This window comes from Equus asinus, chromosome 21 (genome assembly GCF_041296235.1).
Source record: "Equus asinus isolate D_3611 breed Donkey chromosome 21, EquAss-T2T_v2, whole genome shotgun sequence".
NCBI classification, from domain to species: Eukaryota; Metazoa; Chordata; class Mammalia; order Perissodactyla; family Equidae; genus Equus; species Equus asinus.
In genome coordinates, this window is record NC_091810.1 from 13,520,006 (window position 1) to 13,543,482 (window position 23,477).

At 54.5% G+C, this 23,477-nt stretch overlaps 1 protein-coding gene and 1 long non-coding RNA gene across 13 annotated transcripts in view; one reads left to right on the forward strand and one right to left on the reverse strand.

The window, feature by feature from the left end:
- IQSEC1 (IQ motif and Sec7 domain ArfGEF 1) overlaps positions 1–23,477 on the reverse strand; it is a 352,756-nt gene that overhangs the window by 94,442 nt on the left and 234,837 nt on the right. The window contains exon 1 of one of the 12 annotated variants that reach the window (XM_070493493.1): positions 6,002–6,191. The exons of 10 other annotated variants lie outside the window; for them this stretch is intronic. The gene's annotated coding sequence lies outside the window, so the exon portion shown is untranslated. Of the gene's footprint in view, positions 1–6,001; positions 6,192–23,477 lie in introns of those variants that run through there. One more of the 12 variants, XM_070493500.1, reaches the window with a different exon arrangement.
- Positions 366–17,980, forward strand: LOC123279716 (uncharacterized). Its single transcript, XR_011496629.1, has 3 exons — positions 366–5,384; positions 9,306–9,401; positions 10,293–17,980. It is a non-coding gene; the product is annotated as an uncharacterized lncRNA (long non-coding RNA).

Here is a 23,477-nt window from a genome sequence, read left to right on the forward strand (position 1 = left end):
GGGACCCTCATCTCACACCATACACGAATACCAACTCTGGGCAGATTAAAGGTCTCATGTAAAAGGAGAATACAGGAGAATCTTTGTGACCACAGGGTAGGAAGGGATTTCTTAAAACACACAAAACATTAATAATAAGGTGAAAGATAAATTTGACTACTTAGGGGCTGGCCCGGTGGCGCAGCGGTTAAGTGCACATGTTCCCTTCGGTGGCCCGGAGTTCGCCAGTTCGGATCCTGGGTGCAGACATGGCACTGTTTGGCAAGCCATGCTGTGGCAGGCGTCCCACATATAAAGTAGAGGAAGATGGGCACGGATGTTAGCTCAGGGCCAATCTTCCTCAGCAAAAAGAGGAGGATTGACAGCAGTTAGCTCAGGGCTAATCTTGCACCAAAAAAAATAAAATTTATTTTTTTATTTAAATTAAGAGGTTCATCCCAAGACCCCAGGAAAAGTGAAAAAGGCCAGATACTTACAACATACACAACTGATGAAGGATTAGAATCTGGAATACCTAAAGAATCCTCTAGATCAACAAGAAATGCAAAGATAGCCCAAGATGGGCAAAAGACCTGACCAGGCACGTCACCAAAGAGGAGAGCTCCAAAGGGCCAAAAACAACCCAAAGACACCTGACCTGGTCCGCAGTCAGGGAAAGGCAGGGAGCCCACAGTGAGAACCACCACGCACCCACCAGGGGAGCGACCCTGACAAGGACTGACAGGGGGAGCGGCAGCGAGCAGGAAGGCAGGCCCAGCCGGTGTGGCGCTGTTTCGCGACACTGAGTGTGTGCACACTTCCCCACCCAGTGAGAGGACAGGCCCAGGCGCCATGTGCACCAGGTTCAAGAGCAACAGCCTCAAACTAACCCCCCACGCCCATCACAGGGGACTGGGTGGACAAACTGGGGCCGATGGTACAGCAGGCCACCCTGCAGCAGTGACAAGGACAAAGTGCGGCTGCTCATGACTGGACGAATCACAGAGCCACAAATCTGAGCAAAAGGAGCCAGACCCAAACAAATAGCCACAGCCTAAGTCTACTGATAGAGAGCTCAAAAATCAAAACAAAACTGTATCACAAAGCGCTGTTCAGATGCACAGTAAGACAGTGAGAATGAGAAGGACAGTATGTTTTCCACCTTTCTGCGTGACAGGTCACGCAGCATATTTAAATAGAAAGGCATGCGTGGTATGCGTAGGGACAGGCAGGGGCCCCAGCGGTGACAGCAGCACCACTGGGCTCGACAAGATGGCAACACAAGACATCTGAGCTGGAAGGGCTCATCCTGCTCTCTCACTTCACAGACAAGAACCGAGGATCAGAGACTGAAAGGAACTTGCCTAAGGTTACACAGCAAGTTGGAAGTCAGCAGGGCCAGGACTGGAATTTAGGTCCGGCAGGGCTCAAACCAGGGTTCTTTGCCTGTCCCTGTGGAAGAGTTCTTCCGCCACAAATCACCTTCAACATCAACCAGAGCAGACTCGCTCTTCTTAGCATTTCGCACTGTGAAATTCTTTCCTTTCTTTGCTGACTTATTCACTTTGGGTCATCCCCCGCTAGAATACAAGCTCTGGGAGGGCAGGGCTTTCTGAGGCTTTGCTCCTGCACTATCACAGTAGCGCTCCGTAAGCGTTGGTTGAATGAGTAAATGAACGGAGCTGGAAGTGCTATTTGGACTCTGAGGTCTGAGAAATACTTAGCGGGCTTCTCCCCAAAGGAGGAAATGAAAAATAACGGGATGACACTGACACGGTTTCACAGAGTTGTCCTCACGACTGTCTCAGGAGGGTCGGCACCTTCATCACCCTATCTTAAGGCACAGGAGGTCCAGCGACTTGTCCCAGGTCAGGACTGGAGCGCAGGCCCAGAGACAGGTGGCCCCAGCCAGGGCATAGACTAAGCCAGGGGGGCCTCACACTTCAGCCCCTCCCATGCCCTGCAACCCTTGAGGATGCCAGTTACAACTGCCGGAGTGGCTTCTGGTCTCTTCCGAACTCCTTCGGCCAAAGGGGGGGGGGAGGGACTTGTCCAGAGCAGCAAGCAAGCAGCTCCCTGGCCTCCAGGTTCCCCGAGTGAGGGTGGCCGAGTGACCCCAGTGGCTGCCCACAGATTCGCCCTCCTGCTTCTCTTGGTACCAAGTCCTCAGGCCTCTTGGCTAAGTCCAAAGCTGGTCCTGAGTCTGCATCCGGAGGAGCTCATGGTGAAACGGTCCCATCATGGCCCCAGGCAATCGGCTTTATTAAATCGCCCTGGCACTCAGCATTTTTACGAACCTGCATTACCATCCTGATAGCTTTCACTAAGTCCTCAGATAAAAATTTTTTAAAAAATCATTGGCTCTGGGAGTCTTGGAGTTAAAATGACCGTCGGGTACCTAAACTGAGACACACGAATCTCCTGTACCTCCTCAGCTTGCATACCTCCAGTGAGGGGAACTCACTACCTTATAAGGCAGCTAGTTTCTTGTTTAGATTCAACTCAGATGAGGACAACAGAAACTTCTATTAGGCCCTGGTGCCAGGGGCCAGGAGGCGCCTCCGCCACCGGCCAGCCCTCAGAGAGCTCAATCTTGAGGAGGAGACAGTGTCATCCTGACAGGAAGGGACACGGCACAGGCTAGGATTACCTTCTAGAGAGGCAGTGAGTCAGGCCCAACTCAGGTTCAGGGCCCTCTGCATGCCTCTGTCTCCATCACATGTGGCTCGTGTGGATTCATATGGGTCAGGCCCGACTCTGTGCTCTTCACTGGGGTCTGAGCACCCCTCCCAGAGGACTTCCCCCAGGGGCGTCTGGGCACAATGCAGACTGTCGGGACCCCGGGGCAACCAAGCGGCTCCGAGACGACTCAACCTAGGTGGGGATGCTCTAAATCATTCCTGCTGGCCTGCGGGGCTGACATCATTGTTTTAATACTATGCTTCTAGAACCTTCATACACATTAATGGATGGGTTTGTGGTTTTGCAGATGAAATGGGATAATGTATGTGAGAGCCACTGTGACGGGGTCTGGCACAGAATACACGCTTCTGTAAAGAAATGTCTGTAAACGTGCTGGATCAGAAGGCCACACACCGCTTCCTTGAAGAGTCCCTGGGGCTTGGCGGCCTGCGTCCTGCTTTTCCTGGTTGGCTCGTGGTGCGGTAGCCCCACGGAATAGCCCTGGCTGGGGGAGGCATCTTGAAGACTGGTGTCTCACCAGGGGTCCAGAGTCAGCCCTATGCTGAAGAGGCGACAATGACGAGAGTGATGATGGATGAACAGAGGTCTCTGGGAGGCAGGCGTCGGGTGCAAGTCTCTGCAGGAGCCAGCACGGGGCAAGCTGGCCCAGCGGACAGCAGCGGGCGCTGGAAGACGCTACTCCCAGAAGCAGGTCTGAGTCACATTTCACCGAGGCAACGAACGTCAGGTCTGAGCAATGGCGGTGTATGGGACACCAGTCCTTACGGCCCGCACCAGGAGGAAACACCTCCTGACAGGAGCAAGCAACCCCGTTCCCTACCCCATAATCATGAAGGAGCAGCAGGAAATGAAAGACATTTGCTCAACCCTCCAGATTCACAGAGCCAGGTTCACAACCTCCCTGCCCAGTCAGCATTCATCTCCAGCTTGCATACCCCAGTGACGGGGAGCTTACTACAAGAACAAAGGATGGCTGTGTCCCTTTTGGTTGGGGATGCCTAGGTGCTTAGCTTCCCCACCCCAGCAGTTAGAATACTGGTGTGGAGAAAGCTGGGGACACAAAGGGTCCCAGTCCAACATGGCCTTGGCACTTCCCTCTGCACAACGGGGAAGGGGCACGACTAAAACCACAGGGTTGTTGTGGGGCCAGCAGGCACAGGGTGGGCAGGGCAGGGTGGTCAGAGCAGTGGCTGGAAGGGCAGGCAGCCACTGGCCCTTTAAGCAGCCTTGAGAGAGGGTGGCAACCCTGGTCACGAGACAAGATTACTTAATGTTTGCAAACCGCGCTGGAGCCAGAGTCCCTGCAGAGGAGGGCGCCGGTCCCTTCCTTGTCCCTCCACTGCAGGGACCTGTGAGGGGAACACCGAGTCCTCTGAGCGTTCCCCAGGCAGCAGTTCCCCAAGGATGGCGGGACTGCTGGACAGCCGGGAACAGCAGGATGGTGCGTGACCTTGGGCATGTCCCTGCCTCTCTCTGGCCTCAGTTTCTCCATCTCTAACAGGGGATTGGCCCCAGGCTGCTCCCTCCAGCGCTGATGCTCAATGGCCGAGCCGTGGGCATCGTGGCACCCCAAGCACTCTTGCCTCACCTTCTCCTGCCCTGGGGGCGGGGTCTGGGCTGTCTGTCTTCTCTCCTCTCAAACCCAACCGCAAGGCTCTGGCCCTGCATGGGTTCAGAGGCTTGGCCACCTTGCAGGCCCAAGTGAGGAGCCAGGCAGAATGCTGGGGCAGGGGAGGGTGAGCAAAGGGCCAGTCCTGTGTCATTTCAGTTCAGAGTTGCTCCGAGGGGCTGCACAGGCACGTGTGCGCTGTCGGCTGGGGACTGACCGCAGAGTGGAGCAGCAGCTTGTTAAAGAGCGCAACCAGACTCCCGCTCCCAGTCCAGAATGAGTGCCTCCCCCACCAGTTACAGAGCATGCCCAGAGCAAAATGCACAAAGCTGACCAGGCAGAGCCGACTGCTGTCCCCGTGAGCCTCATCCTGCGGACAGACCTGGGGGAGGGGATACCCACTGTCATCTTTCTGCTCCGTTTGCTCCAGGAACAGATCAGCTGTGACAGTTGAAAGCTTGGCAATTTAAAGTGGCAACTGCCTAGCAGAAATATGGGGGAGGGGGTTCCCCATGATTGGGGTGGGGGCAGACAGCCTTGACTCACCTCTGTCAACTTCCCTGCCCCCTCACAGCCTAAGGGCAGCCGGTTCTGGGCAGGGCAGGGGTTTGCCCCACTCTGAGCTCCTTCCCATAGGAGGGACCCACCTCAGGCTGGCAGGTGGGACAGGGTGTCCTGACACCCGAAACAGCCCCATCACTCACTTCTCAGACCCCTGCTGCCTCCTGCCCTATTTGGGACCGGATCCAGAGATTGCCCTGTCTACTCCAGCCTCCCAGCACTGCTGCCCACACCGACTTTCCGCCCCCTGGGGGTCTGAACCCCAGGGGCTTCCGAGACTAAGAATCAGCCTCTTGCCCAAGTGGTAGCGGGAGGAGGGGCTGCCCAAGGTCACACGGGGGCGGGGGTTAGGGGCAGGACGGGATTTGGAGCCAGCCCCCCCAGCCCAGCTGAAGCTCCTCACTCCCTGCCTGCAGGCGCCTCTATCTGGCTCCCAGCGAATTCCTGAGATGCCTCAACCTCCCGCCCGCAGGCTCCGGACCCTAGGCTCAGCCGCGGGATTTCTCCGCGGGGAGGCGAAAGCAGGAAGGAGGTGGGAGAGAAGGGAAGGAGGGGGGGTGGAGGGCGGCTTCGCCTGGCGACCCTCGGGGCCTGGTTGCACGTTTCCCTCCCCCCGCCCCGAGAAGGCAGCCACCTGCATAGACGCGGAGATAGAGCACCCTGGGCCCCCCTCCCCCCAAGATCGCGCCTTCAGCGTCCGCAAGGTTTCGGATGAGCAGTCCGCATAGCCGCGGAGGCTGAATCTCCTGCGTCCTCACCGCTTGAGTCCCAGAAAGCGACACTTGCAGAGCCCCAGCTCAGAAAGCCCGGCGTTGGCGACCCCAGGCCCTCCGGGCCGCCTGCGTAGCCCGGGTCCCCATTCCCGAGAGCCTGGCGGCCTCTGATCCCCAACCCTACAACACCGTGGCTGGTGTCCCCAAGACTGCAGCCCCGGAACCTCCTCCGGGCTCGGCTCCGCGAAGCCGCCCGCGATCACCACCCCCCTTCGCCGGTTCCCGAGAGCTGCTCGCGCGTCTTTGCAGCCGCGGCCCCGGGGGCGGAGCTGTCGCCCAGGCTCTCGCGGGGGGCATTCCCGGCCGCAGCCCCGCCGACCCCCGGCCCGCACTGGCCCGGCCGCCACCGCCGCAGCCCCGCCGGCCCGCCTCCTACCTCGCGGGTCCGCCTGCAGCCGCCGAGCGCGCGCCGTCTCCGCGGCGGGCGCGGAGCGCGGGCGCGGCCCCAGCGCGTCGGGCCGGCGGGGCGCGGGGGGGCCCGGGGGCGCTCGGGAGCCAGAGCCCGAGCAGGGTGCTCGGTCGGGGCGGCCTCCCCGCGCCCGGCCCTCCTGCCCGCTCCGCCGCCCGCGCGCCGTGACCTTGGCTGTGGGCTCTCCGCGCCCGGCCTCAGTTTCCCCCCTTCGAGAGGTGTGTGGGAGTGGAGGGGGGGGCGGGGAGGACGGGTGCCGCCCCAGCCGCCGACGTCACCGAGCCGGGGCGAGTTGAGGGCGCTCGGGTCGGCGGGGCCGCTGCCGGCGCTGGGCCCGGGGAGCGGAGAAGGGGGCTCTGTGGCCCAGCAGTCCAACCTCAGACTCCCCAAGACCCCTAAATAAACACCTAGCAAACGCAGCCTCACGCCAAGGCCCCTGGGCCCCTCCCACGGAGAACCGCACCCGCGGCGGGCACTACCCAGCCTCCCCACTCCGCAAATGACAAGACTGAGGCCCAGTCGCACAGCGCGGCGGGGCCGCTGGCGTCCGCTCTGGCACCACGCCCCCCGAGTCCCCTCCAGGACACGCGCTCCTCCCAATTTTGGGAAGAGGATCCCGGTCCGCCGGCAGCACCCCTTATCCCGCACCAAACACTGGCTCAGCACCCACTGGACGCTGGGGATGGGCCACAGCGGCCTGGCAACTGTTACGGGGAAGGGGGTTGCGCAGTCAGAGAGGGACCCAGTCGGTGGGGAAGCAGTGGCGCAGACAGGAGAGGCCGGCCTGGCAGGGGCAGGAAGGGGAGGCGCTCCAGGAGGAGGGCGCCTAAGGAAAAAGCAAGGATGGAAATGCGCGCTGCCCGCCGTGCAGGAGAGAGGGCGCGTGCCGAGGGCCTCGGACACCAGACCAACCAGAAGCGGCCTCCTTCCGGAGGCAGCATGGAGCCCCCGACCAGGTTGGTGCAAGGGCGTCCGTGGTCCGGGCTGTGTTTAGGAAGCGCCCCCTGGTGGCGAGAAGGGGAGAGACAGGAGGCCAGAGGGACGCGGCTGCAGTGGTCCAACAGAGAGGAAGCTGGGTGAGTGATGTAATGCGTCAGCAGAAGGGAGTCTCTGCTGGCCCTCCCACGGATGGGCTGTGTGACCTTGGGCAAGGCACTTCCCCTCTCTGGGCTTTTGGGAGGGAGGGAGCTTGATTTTCAGCTCTGCTATCTGCTGAGCCTGGACACTGGGGCCAGGTGGGAGTGGGCACCGGATCCAGGAAGGAACCGGCAGATATCAGAGGGGAGAGGCAGACATTTCGTTCAGCACTTTATGAATCTTACTTCATTTACTTGAGGTAGAAACTATTATCCCAGTTTTACAGACAAGGGCACTGCAGCAGAAGGCAGTAAGTCACCTGCCCACGCTCACACAGTTGCGAAGGGGCCCGGCTGGGATTTGAGTACAGGCCCGTGAGGCTGCAGTGTCTAAGTGGAGTGCCCGACCACCTCAGTCTTCTGTCTTGAAGCAATTATTGAGCACCTAAGGTGTTCCTAGCATATACAAGGCACTGGTGACAAGCAGAGATGAAGAGGAATGGTCCAGCTCCTGGTGGGTCCTCCTCACCTCATGGCAAGAGTGAGCCATGGCGCCTCATTGGTGCTCACAGCAAACAGGACAGTGGTCACCTGGGGGGGTGGGCTTTTGGGGCCAGGCATGAGCCCCCCCCAAACCCCCTGTCACTCTTTATATGTTGGAAATTTTGTTTTTGAGAACTAGGAGTTAATTTTTTAATTTCAAAGATTTTTTTTGGAGGAAGACTGGCCCTGAGCTAACATCCGTGCCCATCTTCCTCTACTTTATACATGGGACGCCTGCCACAGCACGGCTTGATGAGCAGTGCCTAGGTGCACACCCGGGATCCGAACTGGCACACCCCGGGCCGCCGGAGCAGAACATGCGAACTTAACCCCTGCGCCACTGGGCTGGCCCCTGAAAAATATTTTTAAAAAGAGCACTTAAAGGAAGAAAAGATGCTTGTAGTTTTAATAATTAAAAATTCTCTGCTAGAGAAACCACATCCTTTTGTCATCAGTGCCAGGAGTGAGTGACTTGGCTGGTTGGAAGGCAGGTGAGGGAAGTGAGAACAAAGGGTTTAGAATCTGTTCTGCTGGGCAAGTCCCACCACCTTTCTGAGCCTCATTTGAATTCACCTGTAAAAGGGAACCGACACACAGCTCCCCACCCTGCCTCCCTTCAAAGGCTGCTGTAGGATCAGCTGTGATGTGTAGACAGGCTGCGTAAAATGCCTCGGGTAAATAGTCCCAGAAGCCATGAAGGAAAATATTGATAAATTTAAGTATAAAGATTAAAACTTCTGAGTAGAGTGAAAAAAAAACCACACAGTAAAAAAAAAAAAAAAAAAAAGACAAATGGTAAACAAAAAAATATCTGCAGCACATATGCCAGAAGTTAATTGAGGAAAATGAGATGAAAGCTAATTTCCCTGATACATAAAGAGCTCTTTCAAATCGATAGGAAAAAGATGACTAACCAATTAGAAAAAGAGCAAAGGATCTGAACAAGCAGCTCATGGAAAGAGGTTTCGTCTCACTTGTAATTAAGTGCATATTAAAGAAATACAAATCAAAACATAACATGCTCGCCACTGTTTTCATCTACCAAGTTGGCAAAAACGAACAAGGTTGATAATACCTTCTCTGTTGAAGGTGAGAGGAATTGAGCGCACCCAAGAACACCGTTGGCGGAAGTGCCAGACGGCACCACCTTTTTTCGAGGGTGATCTGTCAGAAGTATCCAGCATGCTAATATAGAAGGACAGCAGATTCCGTGTAAGAGTAGGGAAGAGCCTCTCCTCCGCCGTCCAGCAACAGGGGAGGAGAGGCGCACGGAGACGCAGCCATAAGGTCATACATATGTGGGACTTCCTAATTTTTTCCCCCAAAGGATGCACACATACCAAAACAAACTCCTATTGGCGGCTGCCTTTTGGGAGGATGGTGGGGCGTGTGGAATGGGTGTGTGAGGAGCTTTTACTTTTTATTTCATGCTTTTCTGAGGATTTGTTGATTTTTTAAAAGCCACCAGGGGTTAGCTATCTGGGCATAGGCACAGGCTCATGGGCCAATTAAATCTTCTTCTTTACACACATTAAAAAAAATTAAGTAACTGCTAACTTGTATTTAAAAAATTAACTGTTTTTCAAGTGAATAAAAAGTACTGAAATATTCTTATTACCTAAAAGTGCACTGACAAGGGACTTACTCAACAGACTATCATTGTGATGCATCCTTATGAAGGGAGCCTGTGCGGCCATCACAAAGAACGTGGCTTCCGGACTGATGAGGCACTGTCTCTCAGATGTTCGGTAAGTGGGAAAAGCAAGGGGCAGCCCAGGGTGTGTGGTGTGCTGCTTTTTAGGTGAAAAAGCGGGGTACGGCATGCATGCTGGGACGTGCAGATAGTGTCTTTGACGAAGATGCTCTAGAAACGGGAACAGCGGGGTCCTGGGGAATGCATGAAGTGCTGGAGGCCAGGCTGGGAAAGAGACCACTTTCCACTGACATGTCACAGTTAAATATTTTTTTGTGCTATATGCATGTACTACCAGTTTTTAAAAATTATGTTTAAAAAATAATCCTTTCTGGGGCCAGCCCGGTGGTGTAGTGGTTAAGTTCGCACACTCCACTTTGGAGGCCTGGGGTTTTCGGGTTCAGATCCTGGGTGCCGACCTATGCACTGCTCATCAAGCCATGCTATGGTGGCATCCCACATACAAAATAGAGGAAGACTGGCACAGATGTTAGCTCAGGGCCAATCTTCCTCACCAAAAAAAAAAAAAAAAATCCTTTCTGAAACTGGATGGGGAGTTGGGAAGCCTGGTTTCCAGGGCCTGCTCTGATGTGAGCTGGGCTAATCCCTGTGTGACCTTGGGGAGGATCATCTCCCTTCCGAGTCTCTTCTATCTAGTAGACAGGCAGCGTGAATTAAGACGAGGGCCAAGGCTCCCTGCGGCTCTGATGCCATAACAGCCTGAGATCCTTTTCCCTGGAAGAGCCAACCAGATCCAGAATGGCTGCTGGGGAGGTGGGGGCTCCGCTCCTGGGCTTGTGGGAGCAGAGGCCAGAGGTCAGCTGCCTTGGGGACGTTGGCTTGCAGACTTCTAAGATCCCTCCCACTTGCCAATGGGCTGGTCCTTTTTCCTTCTCCAATTCGCAGTGCCCTGCCCAGACACTCTTGGTTCATATTTCCTCTCCAGGTTACTCCTGGCAAGGGTCCCCTCCGTCTGGGTCGGAGGTCATCCTGCGAAGCCAGGACAGATGACACAGCACTGGGCACCACATGGGGCTGAGATGACAGTGGGGGCAAAGCCTCATGCTGGGAAACAGAACCCCCACACCCAGAGGTCCGCCCTGGCCTCAATCCTGCACCCTCCCCCTCCACAGCCGCCGGCAGAGCAGCTCTCCCTGCCACTGTCTCTTCAGTTCACTCCCAGTCATCACCAGGAACCTTCAGTGGCTCCCCACTACCCACCAAACAAAGTAGACACTCCAGCTGAACAAAGTTCTGGCCTCGATTTACCCTTCTAGACCCCCCTCCATCATTTACTGTCTTTTATTTAAAGCAATTTTCAAAATAGAGATTCAGTCACATCCTGCTCAGAACCCTTCTATGGCTCCCATGGCCTGTGGGATGGAGGCGGGGCTCCCCAGGCTAGCACAAAACTGGTTTCTGCCTCCCTGCCTGGCGCCATCTTCACCTGCCTTTTCCAAAGTCAAGCTGTGCAATACTTAATGCCTTTGGAGCACACTGTGTTATTTTACGTCACTGAGTATTTGCACACATTATTTCCTTGGTTTCCTCAGTAGATAAAGAGTTCTTACAAATCAGTAAGAAAAAACCATAAACAACTCAAAAGAAAAATATCCAGTTGATTTAACTAGGTAGTTGAGAGAAAAAATACAAATGGCCTATAAACATACAGAAAGATATAAAGCTGACTTATAAAGAAACACAAACCATAATGATGAGATATCATTTTTACCCATCAAATTGGCAAAAAATTCCTAGAATGCTTATGTCTCTTTGTTAGCTGAAGTCCAAACCCATCCTTTATACCCAGCTGCAAAAATGTCACTTCCTCCAGACATCTTGGCTCCCACCGTGCCCTGTACATGCTGAGACAGTGCCTAGAACAGGGCCAGGCATGTGGCAGAAAGTCAGTGCATGTTAGCTATTACAATAGAAATAGCAACTGCCATGCTGTTCTGTAACGGCCAGCTACTGGGACTGCTCACCTGCTTGAAGATCCTGAGGGCAGGGGTGGCGTCCCCTCTGCTCTGCCAGCATCAGCACAGGGCCTGCTACAGAGCTGCACCCACTGGATGGACAAGCACGGGGATGGGTGGTGCCTGAGGCAGAGGGCAGGCTGGAGCCTGGCGCTGGCCCTCGGGGCTGCTCTGCTGCTGTGGAGGGGACCGTACAGGCCTGTAAGGAACCTCCACTAGTCGGCACCCACTCTGTGTCAGCCAGGCACTGTGCTGGGCTCTTTGCCCACACTCTCTCTATTCCTTGCAATTCTCTGAGATGGGTGGGGCCCCCTCCACTTTATAGGTAGGAGGGAGGTGGGTGACTTCCAAGTGGCTCTTGTGCCCCACGCTGCCTCTGCTGGCCTGTGGGCACTCGCAGATGCATGACTTTGGACATGGAACTTTCCCTGTTTGGGCCTCTACTTTCCCATCTGAGAAGTGGCTCCATATTAAGGGTTTCTCAGACTTAAGAACTGGTGGATCCCTGAGAGTACAGTTTGTAGGGTTCACCAGACCCCACTTTAACAAACGCTGCACCCAGCATAAAATGCCGTCACACGGGAGGGTCCCTCAGGGGCTGCGTGCTCGTAGAAACGACAGGAAAGGCAGCCGCAGACTTCAGGTGGCAGAGCTGCTCCAGAGGGTCACCCCGGTGATCTGGAACACGCTTTCATTAAGATGGGGGAGGGCTGTCATGGTCACGAAAATAACATTTAAAAGATTATTGTATCGTGGTCAATTGATTTTTGATAAAGGTGCCAAGACAGTTCATTGGAAAGAATAGTTTCTTCAACAAATAGCACTGGGACAACCAGCTATCCACATGCAAAAGGCTGCATCTGGACCCTTCCCATCGTACATAAAAATTAACTTAAAATGATCAAAGCTCTAAATGTAAGAGTTACAACTATAAAATTCTTAGAAGAAAACACAGGAGTAAATCTTTGTGATCTTGGGTTCGGTAATGATTTCTTAGACATAAAATGATTTCTTAGATATAAAATGATTTCTTAGATATAAAAGCATCTTAGGGGCCAGCCCAGTGGCATAGCGGTTAAGTTCATGTGCACCACTTCAGCAGCCCAGGGTTTGCTGGTTTGGATCCCGAGTGCAGACCCATGCTGTGGTGGCATCCCACATACAAAACAGAGGGAGACTGGCACAGATGTTGGCTCTGGGACAATCTTCCTCAAGCAAAAAGAGGAAGATTGGCAACAGATGTTAGCTCAGGGTCAATCTTCCTCACCAAAAAAAAAAAAAAAAAAACTGAGATACTTTTCTTAGATATAATGATTTCTTGACACCAAACACATAAGCAATAAAAGAAAAAATTGATAAATTGGATTTTGTCAAAATTCAAAACTTCTGCACTTCAAGAGACACCATCAAGAAAGTGAAAATATAAGCCACAGACTGGGAGAAAATATTTGCAAATCATATAACCAAAAAGAGACTTGTACTTAGAATACAAAAGAAGTCTTATGAGTCAATAATAAGAAAACAATACAATTTTAAAATGGGTAAAAGCTTTGAATAGACCTTTCACCAAAGGAGATATATGAATGGCCAATAAACACATGAAAAGATGCTCAACATCATTAGCCATCCGGGAAATGCAAGTCAAAACCACAGTAAGATACCATGTCCATTAGGATGGCCTGAATTAAAAAGACAATAGCAAGTGTTGGTGAGAATGCGGGGAAATCAGAACCCTCATTCGTTTCCCGTTTCCGGTGGAAATGAAAAACAATGCAGTCACTTTGGAAAACAGTTGGGTGTTTCTTAAAAAGTTTAACACAGAGTTACTATAAGACCCTGCAATTCCACTCCCAGGTATCTACTCAAGAGAAATGAAAATATAGACCACATAAAAACTTGTATGTGAATATTCATAGCAGTATTATTCATAGCAGCCAAAAAGTGGAAACAACCCAAATGTCCGTCAGTTGGACACAACAGATAAACTAAACGTGGCATAGCCACACAATGGACTATTATTCGGCAGTAAAAAGGAATGATGTACTGACACATTCTACAACATGGGTGAACCCTGACAACCTTGTGCCGAGTGATGCCACTTACGTGAAATGCTCAGAAAGGCAAATCTATGGCCATAGAAAGTAGATGAGTGGTTGCTGGGGCCAGGGGTGGGACAAGAGAGTGACAGAAAATAGACATAAGGTTTCTTTTCAGGGAGATGGAAATGATTTGAAATAAAATTGTGATGGTTATACAACTCTGTAAATTTACTAATAATTGTGAAATTGTACACTTAAAATGAGTGAATTTTATGGTATGTAAATTATACCTTGATAAAGCTTCAGGAAAACACATGATGACTAAATGCAATGGCAGATCCTAGATTGGGGTACAAACTTGATATAAAGGACATTACTGGGACAACTGGTGAAGTGAGACTATAAATCGTATATTAGATGCTAAGCATCCTGTCAATGGTAAATTTCCCGAGTTTGGCTTCTGGACCATGGTTATAGAAGAGAATATCCTTGCTCTCAGGAAATATATGCTGAGGTATTATTCAGGAGTAGAAGTCATATTGCGTGTTTGCAACGACTTCTCAAATAGTTCTGGGAGAAATAAATGTTTTTGTGAGTAAAATTTTGCAAAATGTTACTAGTGGTGAATTTGGGTGAAAGGTACATGGGAGAAACTTGTTTTGTATTATTCTTGCAAGTCTGCTTTAAGATTGAAATTATTTCAAACTAACTCTTACAACTCATAAAGAATCTACACGAAAAAGTTATTGTGTGGAACTTGAAGACCCCTGAGAATAAATCCATGGATGCCCAAAGGAGAAAAAGCACTGATCTAGTTGTGAACACAGCTGCCACGGGGGGCCCCTGCTCATCACATGTCTGTGGGACCCCCAAAGAGAAGACACAGCCAGAAGCCAGAGGGCAGAGCTGGGACAGGTGCCTGCGTGCCCCACAGCTTGCAGGCATTCATTCGTTCATTCATGCAACAAATACTGCCGAGTACCTATGATGTGCAAGAGGTCAGCCACACACACACAGATCCCTGCCCTCGTGGGGTGCTGATGACGGATGTTGATGAGCAGGTGGGGTGCGGGGAGGGTCCTGCAGGAGGGGGAAGAGGATGTGGTGACCCCTCAGCCTCCCACTAGATACAGAGCCCTGGAGGGCACGGATGGTGTCTGAATCATCCCTGTTCCCTTGGATTATAAGGAAGGCGGAGTCTGTCCCCAGGCAGCAAAGAGCGTCACAGCTGTTGAACACACAGCCTAGAGGGAGTGAGCAAACCTGTGGGGCCATCGCAGACCAGCAGAGCTCAGAACAGAACCAGCAAGAGCGGGAGCTGCGGAGGGCGGCTGCAGGCTGAGTGTGAAGGGATGGGGAGAAGGGATGTCAAGAGGGGACCTCACTCCGCTCCCACCACAAAACCAGCGTGGGGCTAACCAAAGTTCGGGCCCCAGGAACAGCAGGAGGTGGCTACCGCCCTGGGCACTGCTCAGAGAGACCTGCTCCTGGAGGTTTCGGGGATTCCCAAGTGGGGAGCTCCTGAATTATTTTAGGGGATCTTGCATCCCATATGCACACCCAACATGGCTGGTAAACCAAAAAAATACTGTTTCACACATCAACATCTTTCAAACCAAAACAGATGCTGCTGCGATGAATAAAATTCATAGACTTCAAATTCATCCAAAATGGCTCTTAGTGGCTTATTGCAGTTTTTCAGTCGTGCACACTAACCCTCCTGTCTGGGGCTGTGTGCGAGGGCGGGGAGGGAGGCTTCTCACAAGTTTTGATGATGAAAAGCCATCCTCCCTTTACTGGAAAAGCGCGGGCAGTGCGCGAGGAGCCCCTTGCTTCCTGGTGGGGAGGGACGTGGCTTGCTCCAAGGGCTCCCCCTCAGCTCATCTCTCAGGCTCTGGCTGCCCTGAGGTCAGGGTGGTCACAGTCAGGCCCAGCAGGAAGGGTGCCCAGCACGTACTGCGTGTTACCAGCCCACCTGCCCTCAGCAGACCTGGAGCCCCTTGAGGGCAGCACGTGGGGTGAGGCAGTTACTTCTGAGTCTCCGGCGGCCAGGGCAGGGCCGGGGTGACCAGGAAGGTGGGTGGCTAGGAGGGCAGCTGGACGAAGGGGCTGAGCTGGGCTCCAGCCGGCTGACTCCTGGCTCTCCGCTTCTTAGCTCTGTGGCCCCTGAGCACTCAGAATGTCACTAGTGAGAATGGGGAGCTGAGTTTTTTAAAAATTTATTTGATTTTAATTAGTTAAAACTTAAATAGCCACCTGTGGCTCATGGCTTCTGTCCTGGGCACAACTATGGTGCTTAACAGTGACACAGAATGGAGCCCACTTGGAAGGTGAGCCGCCAGCTGAGACCCCACCCATTCCCAGCGTCCACAGACGCTGCAGGGCCTGGGCCAGCCTGGCTCCCTCACCTGGTCTGGCTCAGGGACTCGCGCTCGTCCGTGGACACAGAGCTCCCTGCAAGGTGGGGTACACAACCCAGGGACTCTGCACTCACGGGCAACTGAAGGGGTCTTCAAGGGCCATCTTACCAGGGTAGTTTTTCCTTCATATACAATGACTTTAGAACTTGTTCCCCTCGCCCCAACCTTTGTAAGATAAGAACCCAGCAAAATCCCAATGATACGCACTGTGATTGCAAAATATAGCCACAAACTCCCCCATCCTGGTGCCCAGGCCCCTCCTCCATGGGACTTGTCCCCTCCTCCGCCCACCCACAGGTGGGGTCCATTCCTCCCTTGGCCACGCGACTTTCTTTGCACAATAGAATGCAGCAGACATGACAGCTGAGCCAGTTTGGGGACTGGCCCTCAGGACGTCTTGCAGCTCCAGCTTCATCCTCTTAGAACGCGGCACTCAGACTGCCGTGGACGGAAGCGGCCTGTCCACTGGGGGCTGCATGGAGGGGATCCAAGGGGATCACCAGGACTGAAGCTGGCCTGTCCACTGGGGGGCTGCATGGAGGGGATCCGAGGGGACCACCATATAAAGAAGGCGGTCTGCCCTTTGGGCAAGGGGCCACGAGGAGGGGAACTGAGGTGCCCTGGCACCAACTGCAGCCCTGTGAGTGAGGCCATCTTGGACCCTCCAGGTCACTGATCCTCCAGCTGACCGCAGTGAACCCGTGAGCCTCGGAAGACCACCGGAACTGTCCCAACTTTCCAACCCACAACATCAGGCACAGTAAGAAAGGAATGCTGTTGTAAGCCCTACATTTTGGGTATTTGTTCACAGAAAATACTAAGTGAAACACACATGCCACATTCATCATGAGAGAGACTGCCTGGGGTATCATAGCTCACAGCCCAGCTCAGGGTCGCAGGAAGCAGACCCACGGCTCTGAAACATTCCTTGGATCCTTGGAGGTAACATGGGACATACAAGCCATCTCCACAGCCCCCAGGGGAACTCACCTGCCCCTTTAAACAGAACAGAGACTGAGTGTGTTGGGGGAGCAGCCCCTGGGAGACCCCTGAGGTCTGCTCTCTGAGCCAGGGTCTGACGGGTGCCAGGTGGGGCTGGGCGAGCCAGGGTCAGAGGGTTTCTAGGTGGGCGGCCCCTCTGGCCCGGCTCTCCTGGTACATTGACAGTACGGGTTACAAAGCCCTTGGGGGTCTTGCCATGGGTGGCAGACAGGCCTCCAACTCCCAGCCGTGGTCACGAGGAGAGGCCAGGAGGAGGCTGCCACATTGGGGACTGGGACCATGCATCTTCATGCGGTGAGGGTGGGGACGCAGACCCCTGGCAGAGGGTTGTGGAGCTGTCAGCAAAGGACCCCGCTTTCAGTTGACACACAGCATCCAGGTGCATGAGGGGGGCCCTTCTACCGTAGCGGGCTCAATGGCCATTTCAGTCACCCAGGTGATGGGGTGGTGGGGCCACCCGCTGGGGGCAGCTGCCATCTGAGAGGAGGGCAGATGCCAGGCTCGGCCTCCTTGGGGGTAGGGAGCCTGCGAGCCTCTCCCCACCTACCCCCTCCCCCACCACAGTCAACCCTCCAAATGCCAAAGGAAAGCCCAATGCTGGGTCCCAATTCTGATGCTGCCACTTTCCGCCTGGCAAGGACCATGGACAAGTCACTTGACTTGCCTCGGTTTCCCCATCTGCAAAACAGGGCACCTGTTCCTACTCGATGGGACTGCCGTGAGTGGTAAATGAGGCGGGAGCTGGGACGGTTCTGGTGCACACGGTACAGCGTGACGCGTGTTCGGCACTCACAGAGTGGCCTGTCATTACTGCTGCCACTGGAAGCCTCCTCAGGCCCCCCAGCTGTCCCGCTAGTCTGTGCTGCTGCATCACGGAGGAGGGTGTCGGGGTTCCAGGATGCAGTCCTGAGGGGCTCTCTGTGGCCTGCTTCTCTGGGGTAGCTGCGCTTGCAGAGGAAAAGAGGATTGTGACGTAGGTCCTGGCTGTTTGAAGCTTGGGGCTGAGCGTAGATGTCTCTCCCTGTTTCTGGGGCCCCACCTCTTACCCTGTCGCCTTTGGTCAGGAGCCCCAGCACATTCAGCTTGTCATCGGTACCCCTCTTGACTCCCCTCCCTGGCTAAACTCACAGAATCCCTGGGCCTGTGGGAGAACAGCTGGAGGGTTTCTGAAAGGCCTTCCCACTCTGACTTTCTGTACTGCAGGGAAGCCAGTCAGAGGGCGGTGACACCGTGCTTGTGTAAGTCCATCCAGCCTCTCCAGTGGGCCAGGAGCCGCTGTCCCTCCGTCTGACCTCGCCTGAGATGGACAGAGCAGCAGTGCCTGGCATGGAGCTCCTGTGGGCTCCACGTGCCCCCAGCCTGGGTTCACATTCCACCTCTGACAACACTGAATAAGCTTGGCCAAGGGACCTGACCTGAAGCTCAGTTTCTTCATCCATAAAGTTATGAGTGCCACAGAAAATCTGACTGGCTCTGGGGTACCACGTGTGTCTCCCCTTCGGTGAGGGGATTTCAGAGAGCCACCACCCGTGTCTGCTTTTTACAGCCAGGAACGAGCCGGCACTGACAGGACTCACGACGAGGCAGGACGCTTTTAGGGACAAACATCTTCGGGATGTAGGCACCAGATTTTTTCGGACAGAAAGAGACTGCATTTCCTGCACAAAGTCATCCTAGAATCCAGTTACAAAGTCTTTGCATACGGGTCTCAGCCCTGCCCAGCAGACCCCCGCACTGAAAAGCCCCTGTGACAACACGAGACCCCAGAGGACGACATGGTCTATCTGAAGGGCTGACAGTGCCCAGCACACACAGACGCACCACCACCACCAGCTGTTATTATTACGGGTGTCACTGTGTCTCCAGAGGAGGCTGGAGCCCCAGGGAGGGGCAGTGGCCTGCCCTGGGCACACGGAGTCGGGGCAGAGCTGGGGTTGTGTCTATGTGCCAAGAGAAAATGTGGTTACTTATGTGGTTCTCGGTGGTTCTGAAGTTTGGGCCTGAGGCCGCTTCTCCCTGTGGCGCCCCTCCACCACCATCACCCCCACCCTCAGTCTGGGCTCCACGGCCAAGCAGGACAGGTGGCCGTGACCACCAGGCTGCTGGACACTGCCCCTCCCCCATCGCCACTCAGAGGTGGGCCTCAGCTGGCCCTGCCTTCAGCAAATGCTTAACGAACGAGGTGGGACATCCCCTAGCATGGAGCCCAGCCCTCACGCCCAGTGGAGGTGGGTCCAGCCTATCCAGATGCCCTCCCCTGAGAGGGGGTGCCGGAAGGCCCCTGCCCTCTCTCCTTGGAGCCCCAGTTCCTGGGCAGCTGTCCACCTGCTCTGCCCTCTGCCACCAAGCCCATCCCGCATCTTTGCTGGCCACCTCCTGTCCACTGGTCCCCTCCTCAGAGAGGCTCCTGCTGACGGCCTGGCTGAAGTGGCGTCCACCAAGTCATCCCCCAGCCACCTGCCTTCTCCTCATAGCACCGTCTGGTCCCACCGTAGCTGACTCATCTTCTGTCCCCCAGCCCCTTAACGTCAGTCCCAGGGGGAGGGTATCCTGTCTGACTTCCTGACTGTTTTGAGTAGCACCTGGCATACAGTAGGTGCTCAGTAGATATTAGCTGAGTGATTTATTAGTAGAACAACTCACTTGACCTACTCCCAGGGCAGGAAGGGAAACCGTGGGGGGAAAGGGGTGTCCAACTGCCCGGTGGGAAGGAGACTCACCAGAAAATGACATCCCATGGGGTGGGCATTCCCTAAGCCTCTCAGCGACCTGAGGTGGCGCTTAGTAAGCCATTTCCCAGATAAGGCAACTGAGGCCCAGAGAAGTGAAATGACTTGCCCAAGGCCACACAGCTTGTACACAAGACAGCTGGGTCATCAAGCCTAACTTTCTTAGGATCTATAGCCGTTCATCCCTCTGAGAGTTCACCTTACAAAGGAATCGTCACAGACAACATTTAGTGACACCTGCAAGGTGCCAGGCAGGGGGCCAGGTGCTCTCCCAGGGTTTTCATTTGCCCGCTCTGCGAGGGGATTATAGGTCCATTTTGCAGAGCAAAAGCCAGGCCCAGAGCATCCATGTGATGCACCCCAGGCCTAGGCAAGGCAGCAGCCCACCCAGGACTCGTGCTCAGGCCGCCAGACTTCCCCACGTGATGATGGCAAGGTTAAGGCGTGCCACACCCCACTGCCTCTGTTTCCCCTTTGTGCAACGAGGGTGTGGGCAGGATGACCTCTGACATGGTATGACATCATCAGGGAGGGGGACTCTTGTCTGGGAAGTCTTAGGGCTGAAAAGGGAAGTGAGGAGTGGCTGTTTCCCCATCGCGCCCGCTCCTCACCCTGGCCGTGAGCCAGGTGGGTGGTGACCCCCCTTTGACTGCTTCCTCCGGAAGCTCCCCAGGAAATGCCCCTGTGCCCACAGCCCGAGCCCAGCCCAGCCTCCAGGCCCAGGAGCCTCAGCCCCTGATCCTCCTGCTGAGACCAGCCCAGGCAGAAACCAGCGGGCAAAATAACTACTAGGCATGTACACGTCTGTCTGTGGACATACACACCAGCCTCCTGCCCCTCTGCCTCCGGCTCCCCGCCCGTCCGTGCTCCATCCAGGCTCCCGCGGCAGCCTCTTCTGACTCAGGGGGGACTCCTGCCAGGCGGCGCAGCAGGTGGCTAAGAGCCTGGGATTTGGGGTCCAGCAGATGTCGCCTGAGGTCATTTGCTAACTGGCAAGTGACTGTCTCTCCCTGAGCCTCGGTCTTCTCATCTGCAGAAGAGGGGTCGTGAGAGACCCTCCCTCATGGGGCCGACAGAAGGGGATGGCGCGTCCCGTCACTTAGTGCAGCGCCTGGCGGGCCGCGCCAGATCACAGTGGTGATTCGCGTGTCTTGCCAGCCCAGCCTCCCACTCGCCTCGGGACGGCACTCTAGCTTTCTTTGGTGAGTGCTCCTCCCTCACTCCCAGGGCATCTAATTGTGTCAGCTAACTCTCCCGAACTGCAGAGGACTCCGCCCCTGCCAAAGGGGTCGGTCCAGGGATGGGCATGTGACCCAAGCTAGACCAGTGTCTGCTCTGGGAATTCTGTAGGAACTGTTTCCGCTGGGGTTATTAGCTATAACACTATTGTAAGCCTGGAGCTGCCGAGGCCATCATGAGAAGAGAGGCCGCCTGGGAACAAAGTCATGAGAGACGAAAGAAGAGAAAAAGACACTGGTGTCTGGAGACACAGTTTGAGTCCCTGAATCACACTGTACCTGAAGCCCTGTCTGTCTTAGAAATCGAAGACAATAAATTCAGCTTTTGGCTCAAGACAGTCTGGGTTTTTTGTTTGTTTTTATCACTTCAACCAAGAGAGTACCGGTTAATACAACCTCCCTGCTCAAAACCTCAGATGGCTCCTCTGTGCCCAGAGCAGGAGGCTGGGACCCTAGACTCCAGGCCCCACTTGCCTTCCTTTTTGGTCTCAGCTCCGGCTCATCCCTCCCAGGCACCAGGCCACCCAAGGTTGATGGCTGTTCCCCAAACACACCACAGGGACTCAACCTGAAGGTTCCCCTCCACGTCTTCTCCACTCTCTCCACTTGGCCACTTCCTGCTCACACTCCAGACCCGGCTCCGACGGCACCTCCCCCAGAAATCTCCCTAAACAGCCCTCCATCCCTCGGAACAGCCAGCGGCGTCTGCCTCTGGCCTCCCACCACTCTCTAATTATATCCTAGGGTATAGTTCAACAGTTTTTTCATTTTCCTCTTCAAAAAACTCTGTCTCACTGTATCATTTAAGAAATGAACACCTTGGATTGACGTGGGATTTGACAAGTTCAAAATTTGGTTTTAACTCATCAAGTGCATTTCCTGAACTCTGGGCCTAACGGGCAGAGGCTGAATGACCCAGGACCTGTCCTCAGGGGGCTGATAGTCTGGACCAGACAATTTCCCAAGGACGAACCATTCAATTCCATGTTTTCGAAAATGATAATTTTTTAAAATGTTCTATTCAGGGGCTGGCCTGGTGGCGCAGCTCTTAAGTGCGCACGTTCCGCTGGGGCTGCCCAGGGTTCACCGGTTCAGATCCTGGGTGTGGACATGGCACCGCTTGGCAAAGCCATGCTGTGGTAGACGTCCCACATATAAAGCAGAGGAAGACAGGCACGGATGTTAACTCAGGGCCAGTCTTCCTCAGCAAAAAGAGAAGGATTGGCAGCAGGTGTTAGCTCAGGGCTAATCTTCCTCAAAAAAAAAAAAGTTCTATTCAAACTGAGTACATTTCTTTTACTTGGCGATAATAATCACTGATATTTATTAAGCCATGGCCATGTCATTGCACATGGGCATGCCCACACATAATGGTATTTAATCCTCGCCCTGTGAAATACAATCCCCGCTTTACAGATGAGGAAACTGAGGCGCAGAGAGTAGGGGCTGCCCAAGGGGTTACAGCAACCAAGTGGGGAGCTGAGATCTGGTCCCCATCTTCCTGGTCCCACCACGTCCTTCCCCTTGGCCGATCTCAGCTGTGCATGAACACTGTTTGGAGGCAGCTCAGAAGTGGTTTAAAACTGCGCTGCTTACAGCTCAGGACCAGCTGGCTTCTGCGGTTGCTCATGAGCAGGTGGCTGTCCACACCCGCTTCGGCACGGGGTCTTTGGCCTCGCAGTTCCCACCAATGCCGGGCCCCTTGTTTTACAGGCGTGGGTTTCAGATGCAGTGCTTGCTTCCGGCTGCCGCTGCGACCAGAGGTGTGGTGGTTAGTCTGCTGGGAAGGTGTTTCAATACACAAGTGTTTTGAACGTGTCAACTTCCCCATATGTCCCTGCCATGGGAGGCATCTTGATGGCAGATCAGACGCCACTGAGCCTGGCCAATGGGTGCGTCCCAAATTCTGAGTCTGCAGGGTAATGTGTTTGATTGACTCCTTTAGAAAAGGCACTGTTCTGGCACCTGTTTCATCCTCTGTAACCTGGAGATGAAGACCCTCCAGGGGCTGTTGTGTGGCTGGAATGAGGCAACAGATGCAAAGTTATGGGCACACAGTAGGTGCTTACTAACTGCTCATTCTTTCCTGTCCTCACAGCCTTGAGGCCAGGCCATTTTTCACCCACGCACAGGCCCAGTGGCCCCCTTGCCCTGCACAGGCACCCATCCTGACCTCTGAGCCCCACCTGGAACTCCACAGCCAGGCCAGCCCCACTGTGTGCGGATCCTGGACAGCCCGAGCCCCAGGCGGGCCCCAAGGGCTCCTGCTCCCTCACCTCTCATTCCCCAGGTCAGCTCCTGCTTTGCCCTCAAAATCCAGCTCAGCTGCCACCTCTTCCAGGAAGCCTTTGGGGAACTCGCCCAGATTTGAACTCTGATGTTCCTCCTCTGGGTTTCACAGGCCTTGGAGCCCACCCCTGTGTCAGCCCTGAGGGCCCTGTGGGGCAACTTCCTCTTTTCTTGTCCCATCTCCCCTAGGGCACTGTCAACCTCCCCAAGACAGAAACAGTGTGTTGTTCACCGCAGCCTGGTCCCTGCAGCTGACCTGTCCCAGGGTTAAGGAGCACTCCATCCATGCCAGCCACAGAGCCAGGGACCGCACATGGAGACAGCCTGCCTCAAAGTGAAGCTGGTAGGGAGGAAAGCAGAGGGGAGAGTCGAAAAGTCCAAGCCCATTACATTAATTAAATCCCTGGATCCAGCCATTCCTGAAGCTAGTTACCGCCT